Source organism: Equus przewalskii, chromosome 18 (assembly GCF_037783145.1).
Source record: "Equus przewalskii isolate Varuska chromosome 18, EquPr2, whole genome shotgun sequence".
NCBI classification, from domain to species: domain Eukaryota; kingdom Metazoa; phylum Chordata; class Mammalia; order Perissodactyla; family Equidae; genus Equus; species Equus przewalskii.
In genome coordinates, this window is record NC_091848.1 from 14,403,765 (window position 1) to 14,419,868 (window position 16,104).

The 16,104-nt window shown below is 39.3% G+C and overlaps 1 long non-coding RNA gene across 1 annotated transcript; it reads left to right on the top strand.

The window, feature by feature from the left end:
- The first annotated feature begins 346 nt into the window (after positions 1-346).
- LOC139077098 (uncharacterized) lies at positions 347-15,794 on the top strand. Its single transcript, XR_011529327.1, has 5 exons — positions 347-630; positions 803-1,014; positions 11,934-12,148; positions 13,335-13,410; positions 15,662-15,794. It is a non-coding gene; the product is annotated as an uncharacterized lncRNA (long non-coding RNA).
- Positions 15,795-16,104: the final 310 nt, after the last annotated feature.

A 16,104-nucleotide genomic window follows, 5' to 3' on the forward strand; every position in this document is an offset into this window, starting at 1 on the left:
GGAAAGGAAACGTCAGGTGTGTCCATTAAATATCCCACTGGATTTTCTTAAACAATGGGGCCTCCACTGGTGAACTTTCCTTCAAGCCTTTGCCTTTCCTAGTTTGAGGTGCCAAGCAGAAAGACGGGCAGAGGCCCAGAAGCCTGAGACAAGTTACTCTGTTCCCCTTCCTACTCAGCAATATTGAGCCTCTTGGGCACACGGTTCTGAGCCGTGAAGTGGGTGTGGTGATGTGTGCTGCGGTAGGAGGAGCATCCTGGAGCTCTGAAAAAGCTTTCTCCACGTCCCGGGGATATGATTATCAAGCTGGCTTTGTTCTAAACACAGCAAGGATCAAGGAAGATTTTCCTGTTTCTCTTTAAAATTCAGGAGGCTCCAGAACTCAGTCCAGCCAAATCCACTCTAAGTGAATCAAGGCCTGTGTGTGTGGGCTTTGTATGCTTTGCTACAAGTGTCAAAGTCTAACAGGGACAGGTTTTCCTGTTCAAGCTTGGACAAATTCACTGACTGACCTCTGAGGGGACCTCAGCTTCTCTTCTCCCTCTCGCCCTTCTTTCTGCTGTCTCTCCCTCCCAAAGATAATGCAGACAGGAAAGCAATAGCTGTAATCACACTTTGAATTCTCCAGAGGTAAGAAATTATTACTTTACAACTAGCTACCAAGATAAATAAATATATACACACACACAAATATGTTATGCATGCAATATATATTCATATATGTAAAATGAATATATACTAGTTTGCATATCTGTATCCTTAGAGCTGTAGAAATGTCTTTCCTATCTCTTTGTTCTCTTAGATGAGAAAAGTGTCCTCTCTTCACACTTGACTCCTCAGGGAGAAAGGATGTGTGTGCCAGCTCAAGAGGACGTGAAGGTATTTGAATCTAGACGAACGGCTCCAGTCATCCAGAAACAGCTCCCTTTAGTGGCCAATTCAGTGCGTAACTAATTAACCAGAACTGGTGGGAATTAATCTGGAATTTCCCAAGGACTGGGTGGAGTGTTTTAGGTAAGTTTTGAATTGAGTTGAAGTTGATAGGAGAGTGTGTGTTCATATTCCACTAAGAAACCAAGCAAAAGCTTTATTAATCTAAAAAAAAAAAACTCTACTTTCCTTGAATGGAGAGAAAAATCCTAATAAACAGGATAGTGAAGGGAAAGGGGCTAACACAATAATTTTTTTAAAATTAGCTTTAGATGTAGATGAGCTTAGAGTGTGTTTTTAGGGATTTGAGGTAGTTTGTGTTCATTTCAAGTCCTGCTTCCCTTCACAGGTTGCTCAGGACCGCCCTGCAATTGTTAGCTCTTTTGTTAGTCCTATCGGGACAGGAAGGCGAGGGAGCATGCATGATGGGGAAAGAGTGGGGTGGGGGGGGGGGGGGCAGGGGAGGAGGTAACCCTAATCAATTTCGGGGCTTATTAGAATAAATCTTAGATTTGATGGGCCTAGAGTTCTATGAGAAATAAGGGCTAAACAGAGTTTATAAATTCTGGCTGTGTTGCTGCTGTGGTCTTGGCCTTCCCCTGCCATCAACAGACAATGAGAAAGTTAATTCAAGAAATAGAAGGTAAAACTGACAAAGCCTTTTGAAAGAGAATGACTCAGTGCTGTTAATTTTCACAGAATCTGTTAATTTTCACAGCTTCTAGGTTCAGTGACCGCCCTCAGTTAGCTCCCCTGAATAGATGAGCCAGACACCTCTGCGGGGTCTTTTTGCTGGTTTTCTCACTAATATAGAATTCGAAAGCCAAAACTTTCTTCAACCCCCAAGGTGAGGAGAATTGTGACCTCAGAGCCTCCCTCTTGCTGGTGTTGTGGGTACCACTCTCAGGAGAGAGAGGCTAAAGTTATTTACCTGGAAAATGTCACAACAGGAGGGGCATGGATTTGGTGGCGATGTTACTGAGATGTTAACTTCGTCAATGAATTTTTCTTCCACCTTCCCCTGCTCCCCTTCCACGCCAGGAGACAGAGTGGTAAAGGGAAAAGAGCACTGCGCTGAGGCCTAAAGGAGATGGTTCTGAAGTGGGCTCGGTGAGCTGAGGCGTCAAAAGAAAGATTTCTTGGACTCTCAATGTCTAGTAGTAGTGCTCCTTGATTCAGGGAATAGCATGGGGACAGGACCCATGGGCAGCGAAGAGCTGCAAAGTGTTGAGGGTAGGGCTAAATTTACAAGGTATACGTATGTGAGTTATTTCTTAACAAGACGAAGGAAAGATCATGTAAAAAAAGTCAATAAAATGGTACCAGTGCAGGTGTGGTCTGGTTATTGGGTGATCATATAACTTTGGGTACAAATCAGGTTGAATCAGGTCAGGAAATCGTATACTTCCTGGAGGCTGATAGAGATTTGCACGTAGGCCAGGGGCCTTGGACTTTTCTCCCTGGGGAAGCCTTGATCCACAACAGTTCTAAAAGCCACACATCCCTCAGTTTTCTGAGTCTGAGATTTCTGTTTGCCTGTTTCTCTGCTACCTCCTCGGGTGGGAGTAAGGACCAAATGAGACGGATGTGGAAGTGCTTGGCCTATGCAGACATGAAGCATTAGTATTAGTACGTAATAAGAGTAAGAGTACAGACACCATTTTCTCATTCAAAGGACTGAAGTTTGGAGAGTAAAAGAAATCACCCTGGATTTCTGGCTGCTCCCACTTTTGAGCTCCTAGGAGGCATTCTGACCTAAAAAGAATAGACTCTGGAGTCAGATGTGGATGCAAACACTGTCCTGGTGGCCTTTGCACATCACTTCTCTGCGTTATGCTTCTGTTATGTTATCGGCAATGTGAGAACAGTGTGGATGCAATAAATTACACCTTTGAAGTTTTTCACAGAGATCAGAGTTAGAAGAAGTACTCAATGATGCAGGGTCAGTGAGCCGAGGAGTCGAAAGAAAGATTTCTTAGACTCTTAAGATCTGGCAGTAGTGCTCTTTTATTTAGAGAATAGTATGGAATAGCATGGGGACAGGACCCATGGGCAGTCAGAGCTTCTGCTGCCCCAAGTTGAGGGTTAGAGCTAAATTTAAGGCATAGGTATGTGAGTTATCTCTTTACAAGACAAAAAAAAGTTAAAATGGTACCAGTGCCGGAAGGGTCCGGCCATTGGGCGGTCCCACAACTTTTAGATAAGAATCAAACCAGATTGAGTAAATGGCAGAAGTCAGTGGTTAAATATTATCTTCAGCTAAAGACAAAGGAGGATTTTGGGGTGGGGGGCCAGTTACATGAGGTTGCCAGATGGTAAACAACTTAAGTCCTTGCCTTCCCCATTAAGAGTTTCCAGAGATAAGGCCATCCCCCTTCTTCCTGGCACTGAGAGGAGGCATCTTTACAGATAGAGGTTTCCCTTAGATATGTAAATGTTTCCAACAAAGGGGCAAGCAAATTCCACTCCTCGGAGCCTGCTTCTCATCTGCAGTTTTAAAATTAACCAGCCTAAAAATCCTCATCACTCATTATCCAAGGATAGATGGTATTAGCAAAGGTGTACAGTGAATTAACCCTTTTATAATAAGGAGCAAATTTCAAGGTAAATAATGAAAATAATTATCTTAAAGTTAACAGCATTTATAAGATTAATTGCAATGATACACTAATTTTTGTCTAAAGATTGTTGGGGAGCTGATTTGGCATGGAGAGAACACATATTTTCTTGCATAAAATGGTAGGATGGCACAATGCAATATGCTTTAGTTCGTCTTACCCTGTGCAACACAATCAAAGGAAGAGCATTTTTCCAGAAAAAAAATCAAGGACTTTTTAATCAATCTTCCAAAGGGATTTTTAAAATTCTTTGATATTTAAGTTAGCACCTTTTGGAAGCATTTATTGTGTCATCATCGTTACCCATTTCTCTTCTTTAATGTTAATTTATCTGATTCCTTGTCTATTTTTCGTCTTTAATTTTTACCTAGTCTCTTGACACATGACTATACATGAGATTGTAGCACTTCTCCAACATCATTTTCATGAAATGCTGCATCTTTTGCAAAAAATTGCAGCTTCATTTTGATGTGGGGTCGGTGAGCCGAGGAGTCAAAAGAAAGATTTCTTGGACTCTCAAGATCTGGTGGTAGTGCTCTTTTATTTAGAGAATAGTGTGGAATAGCATGGGGACAGGACCCATGGGCAGTCAGGCTGCTGCGTGGGGACAGGACCCATGGGCAGGAGGAGCCACTGCTGCTGCCCCCGCTACTGCTGCCGGCATGGGGAGCTGCTGCTGCTGCTGACATGCGGACAGGACCCATGGGCAGGCAGAGCTGGTGCCATCATGCTGCTACTACTGCTGCAAACATGGGTGGAGAGTAAGGTTAAATTTAAGGCATAGGTATGTGAGCCATTTCTTTACAAGACAAAGGAAAAAACATGTAAAAAAGTTAAAATGGTATCAGTGCAGGTGGGGTCTGGCCATTGGGTGGTCCCATAACTTTTAGATAGGAATCAAATCGGATTAAGTAAAGGCCAGAAGCCACCACCCTAAATCAGTTACATGAGGTTGCCAGACAGTAACCAACTTAAGTTCTTGCCTTCCCCATTAAGAGTTTCCAGAGACAAGGCCATCCCCCTTTCCCCTGGCACAGAGAGGGAGGCATCTCCACAGATGGAGGTTCCCTCACAAATGCAGATGCCTCCCAACAAAGGGCAAGCAAATTCCACTCCCCGGAGCCTGCTTCTCATCTGCAGTTTTAAAATTAACCAGCCTAAAATCCTCATCAACTTTGCCACCCAGTTTCTTTGTATTGTCAGATGTTTACAATATCCTGCAAGCAGTAAGAGGCAGACAGAGAGAGTTGTGATTGGTTGATCAGGCATAATCAGTCAAGCCAAGCTGGGAAGGTCATCTGAGAGGGGAACAATTTTACAAGTATTCAGTTCATCAGTGAATATTTTGAAGTAATGACAAAATTTCCTTCCTGTATAGCCATGTCTTAAAGGAATTTGAGTAATGAAAACTCAGATAAGGGGTCCCTGATATTGCCTCTTTTTCTAACCAGGTATTCCTTTCCACTGCTTTTTCTAATTAAGAATTCTCCTTTCTTTATCTTCTCTTAGATAAACCAGCTCTTAGTTTCATTGATCCTTTCTACTGTTTTTTTAGTCTCTATTTCATGTATTTCTGCTCTAATTTTTATTATTTCTCTCCTTCTGGTTTTGGGCTTCGTTTGTTCTTCTTTTTCTAGTTCTGTTGGGTGTAGGTTAAGATTACTTATTTGAGATTTTTCTTGTTTGTTGAAGTGGGCCTGTATTGCTGTGAATTTCCCTCCCAGAATATCTTTGCTGCATCCCATAAGAGTTGGCGTGTTGTATTTTCATCTTCCTTGACTCTGGATATTTTTTAAATTCTCCTTTGATTTCTTCATTGATCCAATGGTTGTTCAGTAACATACTGTTTAGTCTCCAAATATTTGTGTCTTTCCCAGCTTTATTCTTAGAGTTGATTTCTAGTGTTATGGCATTGTGGTCAGAAAAGATGTTTGATGTGATTTCAATCTTCTTAAATTTATTGAGGCTTGCCTTGCTTCCCAACATATAGTCTATCTTTGAGAATGTTTCATGTGCACTTGAGAAGAATGTGTATTCTGCTGTTTTTGGATGGAGTGGGCTATATATATCTATTAAGTCCATCTGGTCTAGTGTTTCATTTAAATCCACTATTTCTTTGTTGACTTTCTGTCTGGGTGATCTATCCATTGATGTAAGTGGGGTGTTGAGGTCCCTTTCTATTATTGGGTTGCTGTTAATCTCTCCCTTTAGGTCTTTTAGTAGTTGCTTTACATACTTTGGTGCTCCTGTGTTAGGTACATATATATTCATAAGTGTTATGCCGTTTTGGTGAATGTCCCTTTTATCATTATACATTGCCTCTGTTTATCTCTCATTGTCTTTATTATCTTGAAATCTGCTTTGTCTGATATAAGCATGGCAACACCTGCTCTAGCTGGGCTCACTAAGAAAAAAAGAGAGAAGGCTCAAACAAACAAAATTAGAAATGAAAGAGGAGAAATTATAATGGATACCACAGAAACACAAAGGATTATAAGACAATGCTATGAAAAACTATATGCCAACAAATTGGATAACCTAGAAGAAATGGATAAATTCTTAGACTCATACAACCTTCCAAAACTGAATCAAGGAGAAATAGAGAATCTGACTAGACAAATCACAAGAAAAGAGATTGAAACAGCAATCAAAAACTTCCCAAAAAATGAAAGTCCAGGACTAGATGGCTTCTCTGGAGAATTCTACCAACATTCAAAGAAGATTTAATACCTACCCTTCTCAAATGATTCCAAAAATTTGAAGAAGATGGAATTCTTCCTAACTCATTCTACAAGGCCAACATTATCCTGATACCAAAATCAGACAGGACAATACAAAGAAGGAAAATTACAGGCCAATTTGCTGATGAATATAGATGCAAAAATCCTCAACAAAATATTGGCTAACCAAATAAAGCAATACATTAAATGGATCATACAGCATGATCAAGCGGGATTTATACCAGGGATGCAGACATGGTTCAATATCTGCAAAATGATCGATGTGATGCACCACATTAACAAAATGAGGAATAAAAACCATACCATCATCTCAATAGATGCAGAGAATGCATTTGACAAGATCCAACACCCACTTATGATAAAAACTCTCAATAAAATGGATATAGAAGGAAATTACCTCAACATAATAAAGGCCATATAGGACGAACCTACAGCCAACATCATACTTAATGGTGAAAAATTGAAAGCCATCCCTCTGAGAACAGGAACAAGACAAGGGTGTCCATTCTCACCACTCCTATTCAACATAGTTTTGGAAGTTTTGGCCAGAGCAATTAGGCAAGAAAAAGAAATAAAAGGTATCCATATTGGAAAGGAAAACGTAAAACTCACACTGTTTGCAGATGACATGATTCTCTACATAGAAAACCCTAAAGAGTCCACCAGAAAACTATTAGAAATAGTCAACAACTACAGCAAAGGTGCAGGGTACAAAATCAACTTGCAAAAATCAGTTGCATTTCTGTACACTAATTACAAACTAACAGAAAGAGAACTCAAGCATACAATCCGATTTACAATTACAACAAAGAGAATAAACTATCTAGGAATAAATTTAACCAAAGAGGTTAAAGATCTATACACCGAAAACTACAAGACATTATTGAAAGAAATCAAAGAAGACGTAAAGAAATGGAAAGATATTCCATGCTCATGGATTGGAAGAATAAACATAGCTAAAATGTCCACATTACCTAAAGCAATCTACAGATTCAATGCAGTCCAAATCAGAATCTCAATTATATTCTTCACAGAAATAGAACAAAGAATCCTACAATTTATATGGAGCAACAAAAGACCCTGAATAGCCAAAGCAATCCTGAGAAAAAAGAACAAAGCTGGTGGCATCACAAGCTCCGACTTCAAAATATACTACAAAGCTATGAAAACAAGATGACACTGGTACAAAAACAGACACACAGATCAATGAAATAGAATTGAAAGCCTAGAATTAAACTCACACATCTATGTACAGTTAATCTTTGACAAAAGAGCCAGGAACATACAATGGAGAAAGGAAAATCTCTTCAATAAATGATGTTGGGAAAACTGGATGGTCACATGCAAAAGCATGAAAGTAGACCATTATCTCACACTACACACAAAAATTAACTCAAAATGGATCAAAGACTTGAATGTAAGACTTGAAACCATAAAACTCCTAAAAGAATATACAGGCAGTACACTCTTTGACATAGGTCTTAGAAGGATCTTTTCAAATACTATGTCTACTGGGGCAAGGGAAACAAAAGAAAAAATAAACAAATGGAAATTCATCAGACTAAAGAGCTTCTGTGAGGCAAAAGAAACCATGAACAAAATGAAAAGACAACCCACCAACTGGGAGAAAACATTTGCAATCATATATCCAACAAGGGGTTAATTACCAAAATATATGAAGAACTCATACAACTTAACAACAAAAAAACAAACAACCCAATCAAAAAATGGGCAGAGGATATGAATAGACATTTTTCCAAAGACTATATACAGATGGGCAGTAGGCACAAGAAAAGATGTTCAACATCACTAATTATTAGGGAAATGCCAATCAAAACTACAAATGAGATATCACCTCATACCTGTCAGAATGGCTATAATTTAACAAGACAAAAAATAATAAATGTTGGAGAGGATGTGGAGAAAAGGGAACCCTCATGCACTGCTGGTGGGAATACAAACTGGTGCAGCCACTATGGAAAACAGTATGGAGATTTCTCAAAAAATTAAAAATAGAAATACAATATGATCCATCTATTCCATTACTGAGTGTTTATCCAAAGAACTTGCAATCCACAGTTCAAAGAGATTTATGCACCCTCATGTTCATGACAGCATTATTCATAATAGCCAAGATGTGGAAGCAACCCAAATGCCCACCAACTGACGAATGGATAAAGAAGATGTGAGATATATTTACAATGGAATACTACTCAGTCATAAAAAAGACAAAATTGTCCCATTTGCAACAATATGGATAGACCTTAAGGGTCTGATGTTAAGTGAAATAAGCCAGACAGAGAAAGACAAACAACGCATGATTTCACTCATATGTGGAAGATAAACAAACACATGGATAAAGAGAACAAATTAGTGGTTACCAGAGGGGAAGCGGGTTGGGGGGTGGAAGAAAGGGGTCAAGGGGCACATATGTATGGTGATGGATAAAAATTAGACTATTGGGGGTGAGCACAAAGCAGTCGATACAGAAACTGATAAACAATAATGTACACCTGAAATTACACAATGTTATAAATCATATGACCTCAATAAAATAATTGAAAAAAACAAAGTGAAAACAAACAAACAAAAAATTTTCCTTTTGTTGGTTTGGCCATAATGGATTTAGGCTGAATCACATTTACTGTCATATAAAGGACTAGCATTTGCTTGGCAGTTCCCAGTCTGGGAGTTTAGAGATGTTCACTTTGCCTGATAAGATCAGTTTCATTAATTTGGTGCTCTAAATCAATGTCTCTTAAACTTCATTCAGGCTGTTCTCCTTATAAGCATGCTGCAAGCATATATTTTATTAAAAACTATCATTAATTTGATATCAAAAAAACCTAAAAAGTAATGACTTATTGAATCTTTTGCTGCTATCAGTAAAGAGAATAGTTTTTTGTCACATAAAAAACCAGTAGTGGGGCCAGCCCTGTGGCTGAGTGGTTCAGTTCGTGCTCTCCACTTTGGTGGCCCAGGGTTTTGCCAGTTCAGATCCCAGATGAGGACATGGCACCGCCCATCAGGCCATGCTGAGGGAGCGTCCCACATAGCACAGCCAGAAGGATCACAACTAGAATATACAACTATGTTCTGGGGGGCTTTGGGGAGAAGAAGGAAAATAAAAGTGAAGAAGATTGGCAATGGTGCCAATCTTTAAAAAAAAAAAAAAAAGCCAGTAGTTTAATCAAAAGGCATGACTAAGAGAGTGAAAGATTGGAAGAAGACATTTACCACACATACATCCAACAAAGGAGTTTCACCCAGATTTAAAACCTAATTTTTTAAGATGAGCAAGACTTTAACTAAAGTCTTTTCACTTTAACTAAGGCATTTCACTAAAGAGGGTGTCCAACTAACCAACAGACATATGAAAAGGTGCTCATCATCATTAGCCATCAAGGAAATGCAAATTAAAATCTCAATGAGACACTGTGCCAGATGGCTAAAATGAAAGACAGAGAGTGCTTCTGTTGGTGAAGATGTGGGGCAACTGGGACTCTCATAAATTGTCGAGAAGAGTATAAATTTCGGGGGCCAGCCCCAGTGGCCTAGTAGTTGAGTTCGGCGCTCTCCACTTCAGTAGGCCAGGTTCGGTTCCTGGGCACAGACCTACACTACTGGTTGGTGGCCATGCTGTGGTGGCAGCCCACAAACAAAATGGAGGAAGATTCGAAAAGGATGTTAGCTCAGGGAGAACCTTCCTCAGCAAATAAAAAAAAAAAGTATAAGCTGTGTAGCCACTTTAGAATACTGCTTGACAGTATCTACTAAAGCTGAACACATATATACAATGTTCATATATACAATGAGCATAGGCTCAACAGAAATAAGTGCTATATCCACCAAAAAGAGACAGGGATAAGCGTTTTCATAGCTTCTTTATTAATAATAGCCTCAAACTGAAAACAGTATAGTAGAATGGATGAACAAATTGTATTATACTCATACGATCGAATGTTACATGGTAATGAAAATGAACAAACTCCTGAGACATGTACCAATGTGGTAAAGAAGTCAGACACCAAGAATATATATTGTATGATTTATATGAAGTTCAAAAACAGACGAAACTAATCAATGGTGATGGAGATGAGAACAATAGTTATCCTGAGGGGAGGGCAGTGTTGACTGGGAGGTGATATGAGCGGGCTTCTAGGCTGTTGGAAATGTTCTGTATTTTGATCTGGGTGGTGGTTACATGGGCATATGTAAAACTTACCTGAACTGTACAGTTAATTTGTGGATTTTGTATGTAAATCATACATACATAATTTATATATTATTATACATATTATATTATATATATAATACAGGAAAAAAACTAGCAGTGAGTGAAAATTCTGTGGCTGAGGAATCTATATGTTCAAATGTGAATTTTTTTTTTAAAGATTTCTTTTTTTTCCCCCTTTTTCTCCCCTAAGGCCCCTGGTACATAGTTGTATATTCTTCGTTATGGGTCCTTCTAGTTGTGGCATGTGGGACACTGCCTCAGCGTGGTTTGATGAGCAGTGCCATGTCCATGCCCAGGATTCGAACCAACGAAACACTGGACCGCCTGCAGCGGAGCGTGCGAACTTAACCACTCGGCCACGGGGCCAGCCCCTCAAATGCAAATATTTTTAATTCTTAATAATGTAGCACATTTCACTAGGGACAGAAAAGCCTAAAAATATTATCTTTTAACAAAAAAATGACTGGAAAGACATTAATAAAATGTTAGTAACGGGATCATGGGTTGTTTTTATTGTCTTCTTTATACTTTTCAATATTTTTTCAATTTTCTATGACAAACCTGTCTTAATTTCTTATCAGAAAAAAATGCAAATAATTTTCGAAGCATCTACTAAAATGTTAACTAAAAGCAGTATCTTGCTTAATTTCAATTCATTGAATTATAATATTAACATTAAATATTTTCTTTTTCGTGTACTTGTTTTTAATAAAAGAGAGAATTGAAAATTATCTCTCTTTGGGTTAATACTCTTGGATAACAGACACTGAAGGTATGTATTTTTTCTTTTATTAAAGACTTGTGCAAGGTCGTGTCTTTCCTGCTTTATCTGAAAGCATTATAGCCTGGTGTTAAGTGTGTGGGCTCATGTCTGATTGCTGAAGTTCATAGACCCAGCTCTGCCATCTTCTCTTTTTTTTTTTGAGGAAGATTATCCCTGAGCTAACATCTGTGCCCATCTTCCTCTATTTTACATGTGGGACACTGCCACAGAGTGGCTTGATAAGTGGTGCATAGGTCCATGCCCGGATCCCAACTGGCGAACCCTGGGCTGCCAACGTGGAGCATGCGAACTTAACTGCTGTGCCACCAGGCCAGCCCCCCAGCTCTGCCATCTTCTAGTCCGTGACTGTAGGTGACTGACTTACCCACTCTAATTTTCAGTTTCCTCTGAATTGAGGGTGATAATAGCATCCATATTAAAAGGGTTGTAAAAAAGGCAAGTAATTTTTATGACGGTCATTGCTATGATGTATGATTAAATTGTTTTTGCTTTATGTTTCTGTAGGTTGAGCAATATAGTTTAAAGAGAATTTTGAAGGATATTTTACATTAGAAATCAGTGTTCTGAGCTCTCTGATGTTGAATAGCAAGGCTCTAACTAACTGATCTCCCAATCTACACTAGAAAGCAGCAATCATCTGCTTTATCTAATCCTCACGATGACTCTGGGAAGTCAACTCCCCTTCTGCACATATGGACACTGAGGCCCAAAGCTGTGAAAGGAGCCCCCACGAGACAAGGAGGAGACCAGAGGAGCAGACGTCTTCTGACTCACAGACGCATCAGTGCCTGCTCCACCACATCACACTGGCCACAAAGCCGTGGGCGATGGCTTCCCGGTTGAGTTAAACCTTTAATCTCCATATGCTTCTCTGGTTTCTCCTTTATCTGAGCTGGGTCCATCATCCCCTTCCAATCTCCCATACTATTCCCATCAATGGAACTGTGCTGATCAGTGAGCTTTCCCACATCCATACATGTGCTCGTGGTGGCCCTTTGTCAGAAGTGCTTGCCATTCTTCAAAGCTAAAATTACATCCTTCCTCCTTCATGAAGTATTTCCTAATTTACTTCATGTAGTACTCTGTTTAACTTAGTACTCCTCTGAATCCTGATAATCCTTTGTTTTTCCTCTTACTCAGCACTTATAACACTGTATTGCCTTTCAGTTATTTGGGTATTTGTCTTACCCCTATACTTCTATTATTTATCTTAAAACCTCTTACCATAATGGCTCAAAAATGGAAGATGCTTAATGATGTGTATTGAATGGATGAATGAATCAATGACGTAGCAGACAAATAAATACACATTTTTAATATATATTTACAAAACAAGCTTGGGGGCACATGTCATGATACACAAATCACCTCCCTTTGTCAGGATATTTGAATGTAGCGAGTGACTTGCAGATTCTCCTTGCATTTCATTCATGAAAATTTTTTTGAGGTTTCAAAAATAGGATTCTTATTCAGTTGTCCTTGAGTCTAATCTCATTAATATACTGGAAATGCATTTGCTCTCCTTTGCGGACAAATTAATTCCTACAGACCACAGAGATAGGGCACTCATAGAAAATTCCCTGAATGTCAAATAGATCAGAGAGCCGGGTCCAGAGTCCTTTGGTGGCAGATATGCAGCCAACCTTTCCCCAGGTCAGGATGCTCCTGCCCAAGGCAACATCATATTCAACTGGTTTGTTTCACAGACTCCTCAATACAATCAAGGAGACTGGTGGAAAAACCCTCTTAGGTATGGCATAGTTGATCATATTATCTAATTCAAAATGTGGTCATCGAAATTGGGTGAATTATGCATTTCAGTTTTCATACATTTCAACTTTTTGATGTCCCCTTCTCTGACCTGAGTTTCATGTGGCTAGAGATATACCTGAAGTAATTTAGGCGGTGCATAAGAAATATTGAACTGAATATGCAAACTAAAAATATAAAAATAAATTTGTATTTTGAACCAAAGAACTTGCTCTTTTAAAAAATAAATTTTTTGTTTAAATTTTTTTAATTAGAACAAAATAGAAGTCTTCAGCTCTTTTTGGATGATGAGCCACTTTTTATCTCCTGAGATTCTCAATAACACCAAGGGTAAGTGGGTATGAATTTTGCTGACAAGGAACTGTGGTAGGGAATTTCCAGAGTATTACCAGTGATGAGTGCACAGGAGACTTGGAGGAGGACCAGAGGAAACTTATCTAACAGCTGGCTAATTGGCTGATCTCAGAATACTTGATGAGAAGAGTTGCATTATTAGTCTGAGTTCTCCAGAGAAACAAAACCAATAGGAGATTATATATAGATTTATTATAAGGAATTGGCTCATGTGGTTATGGAGGCTGAGGACTCCCAAGATCTGTAGTTGGCAAGCTGAAGACCCAGGAGATCCCATGGAGTAAGTTCCAGTCCAAGTCCAAGTTCAAAGGCAGAGAAGGCCAATGTCCCAACTTGAAGACAGTCAGACAGAGAGGAAATTCCTTCTTATTCACAGGAGGGTCAGCCTTTTTGTTCTATTCAGGTCTTCAATTGATTGGATGAAGCCCACCCACATTAGGGAGGGCCATCTGCTTTACTCAATCCGCCAATTCAAATGCTAATCTCGTCCAGAAACAGTGTCACAGACACACCCAGAATTATGTTTGACCAAGTATCTGGGCACCCTGTGGCCTGGTCAAGTTGACACATAAAATTAATCACCATAAGTTGTTTTAACAGGATCTTCCTCACTGCCCCAAACAATCAATTCAGCTGTTAAAATTTGGAGCTTGGGTTTAGAAAACTCACCTCCTTCGGGTTAGACTGATCTAGTGAAAGAGCACAGAGTTTGGAGTTAAATTGACCTGGATTCAAATCTCCCATCTCACCCATTTTCTAGCTATAAGATGTTGGGTAAATTAATAAACCTCTCAATGTCCTCACTTACAAAGCAGAAAAAATTGCAGATTGTTAGGCAAAAATACGTGCGATATGCTTGTCACATACATGAGCATTCAATACATCATATCTATTATCATTAGCCTTTCCTTCAGCATTTATATAGCATTGTTCAAAAAAATAATTATTTAGGTAACATAGAAAATAGTTTGTAGATGGAAGATGAATCAGAGTAGCTTGAATGTAGTGTTTTTTTAAGGTATCCTGAGTGTTGTTTTAAAATCACTGAAGTATATGCACAACTTTAAATAAAATCTTGAAAATCACACCAGACTACGATACTAATACTTTGTATGCTCCATGTTCCTCTATTATGTACTTTGATTTTGAGTCAGTCTCTGGGGTACCAAACTTGGTAAGGCAAGCCAAGGAGAAAATAGGACATGTCTTCATTGATGGACAATAAAGTGTTCCCTCTTGTTTACAGCATTCATTCCCTATTAGGTCACGCCAATTTGGAGACTGACAAAAACACGGTGTTGGGACTACTTACAAGGCACTTTAATTTGGCTACATAGAACTTCATGTGCTCTCTGGGGTACAAATTCATTACAGCCCCAGTGAAAAGAACAAATGCTGACCACGAGGGCAGATAGAACGTTGTTTATCACATTATCCTGGTATCCCACACCCTCTCAGAAAAACTGGAACAAATAATCCAGACTTAATTATAATTGACGTGGCTATAAACTCAACCCTGGAAATGAGTTGTGGGGTAGCAGTCACAGAACCCATGTAGGCAACAGGTCCAGACCTAAGTGAAGTGATGAAGGTACTCTGGGGCTCATTGCAACAGGGAGCTTTTATTTTGTCTGGAGCTGGTAACACAAAGGAAGGGAGACTCCCACATTCTAAGAGTGGATAACTATGCGAAGAAAGCCTAGCGTCAACTACGTCCTTTGGTACACCATCAGAGGAGCAACCAGGGAAATACCTTCCCTCCTGGTGACCTTCATCTTCTATTTTTACACTATTTTCTTCTTTTCCAGGCCAACTTCCATTATGTGCCTCCTTCTTTTTCTGTGTTCTCTCAAGGTGTTCTATTCTTGTCCCGGTTAAAGCTGGTTTATATTTTGGAATCAATGACTTGATATTTTACCCTTCTGGGCATTTTTGGGTTTTAAACAAAGATGGCAATTAAAGAGCCCAGCAGAGAGGTGTATGTCCTACAACTTGGGTTTCATTTCCATCTCTGCCAGTCATGAATCAGTACCCATCTTCTCAGAGTCTTGATTAAAAGCATCAGGTAGTAAAAGCAGGACAATACAAATTACTTCCCAAGTTGAGTGAGGATTAAATAAGATAACGTGTGTAAAAAAATGCTTTGGTAAACCATGGATTATTATAAACACTTTTAGTTATTTTCATAATTAGATCAATATCATTAACTTGTTCATTTTCTTCACAGGATTGAAAGCTCCTTGAGGGCCTGGAGGGTGCCTTGTTCCCTGTTGATCCCCAGGGACTGGCACTGTCCCAGGCATTTAGGAGAGATGCAACAACATTTATTAAATAAATGAATGGATGTATGAATGACAGACTATGGTGGAAGCGGGTATTTTTGAGATCCCTTGTTTTTCTGAGTGTATCATCTTTTTGTCCCTTCTCTTCCTGGACAGTCCTCACAGGAAGCACAATTCTCTTTTCTGACTAACCAAAACAATGACAGTTTATGTGAAGTCTTCATCCCTATAACTGTTGGAATTATTATGAGGTCCTTTTTTTTTTTAAATTTTTTCCTTTTTCTCCCCAAAGCCCCCCAGTACATAGTTGTATATTCTTCGTTGTGGGTCCTTCTAGTTGTGGCATGTGGGATGCCGCCTCAGAGTGGTTTGATGAGCAGTGCCATGT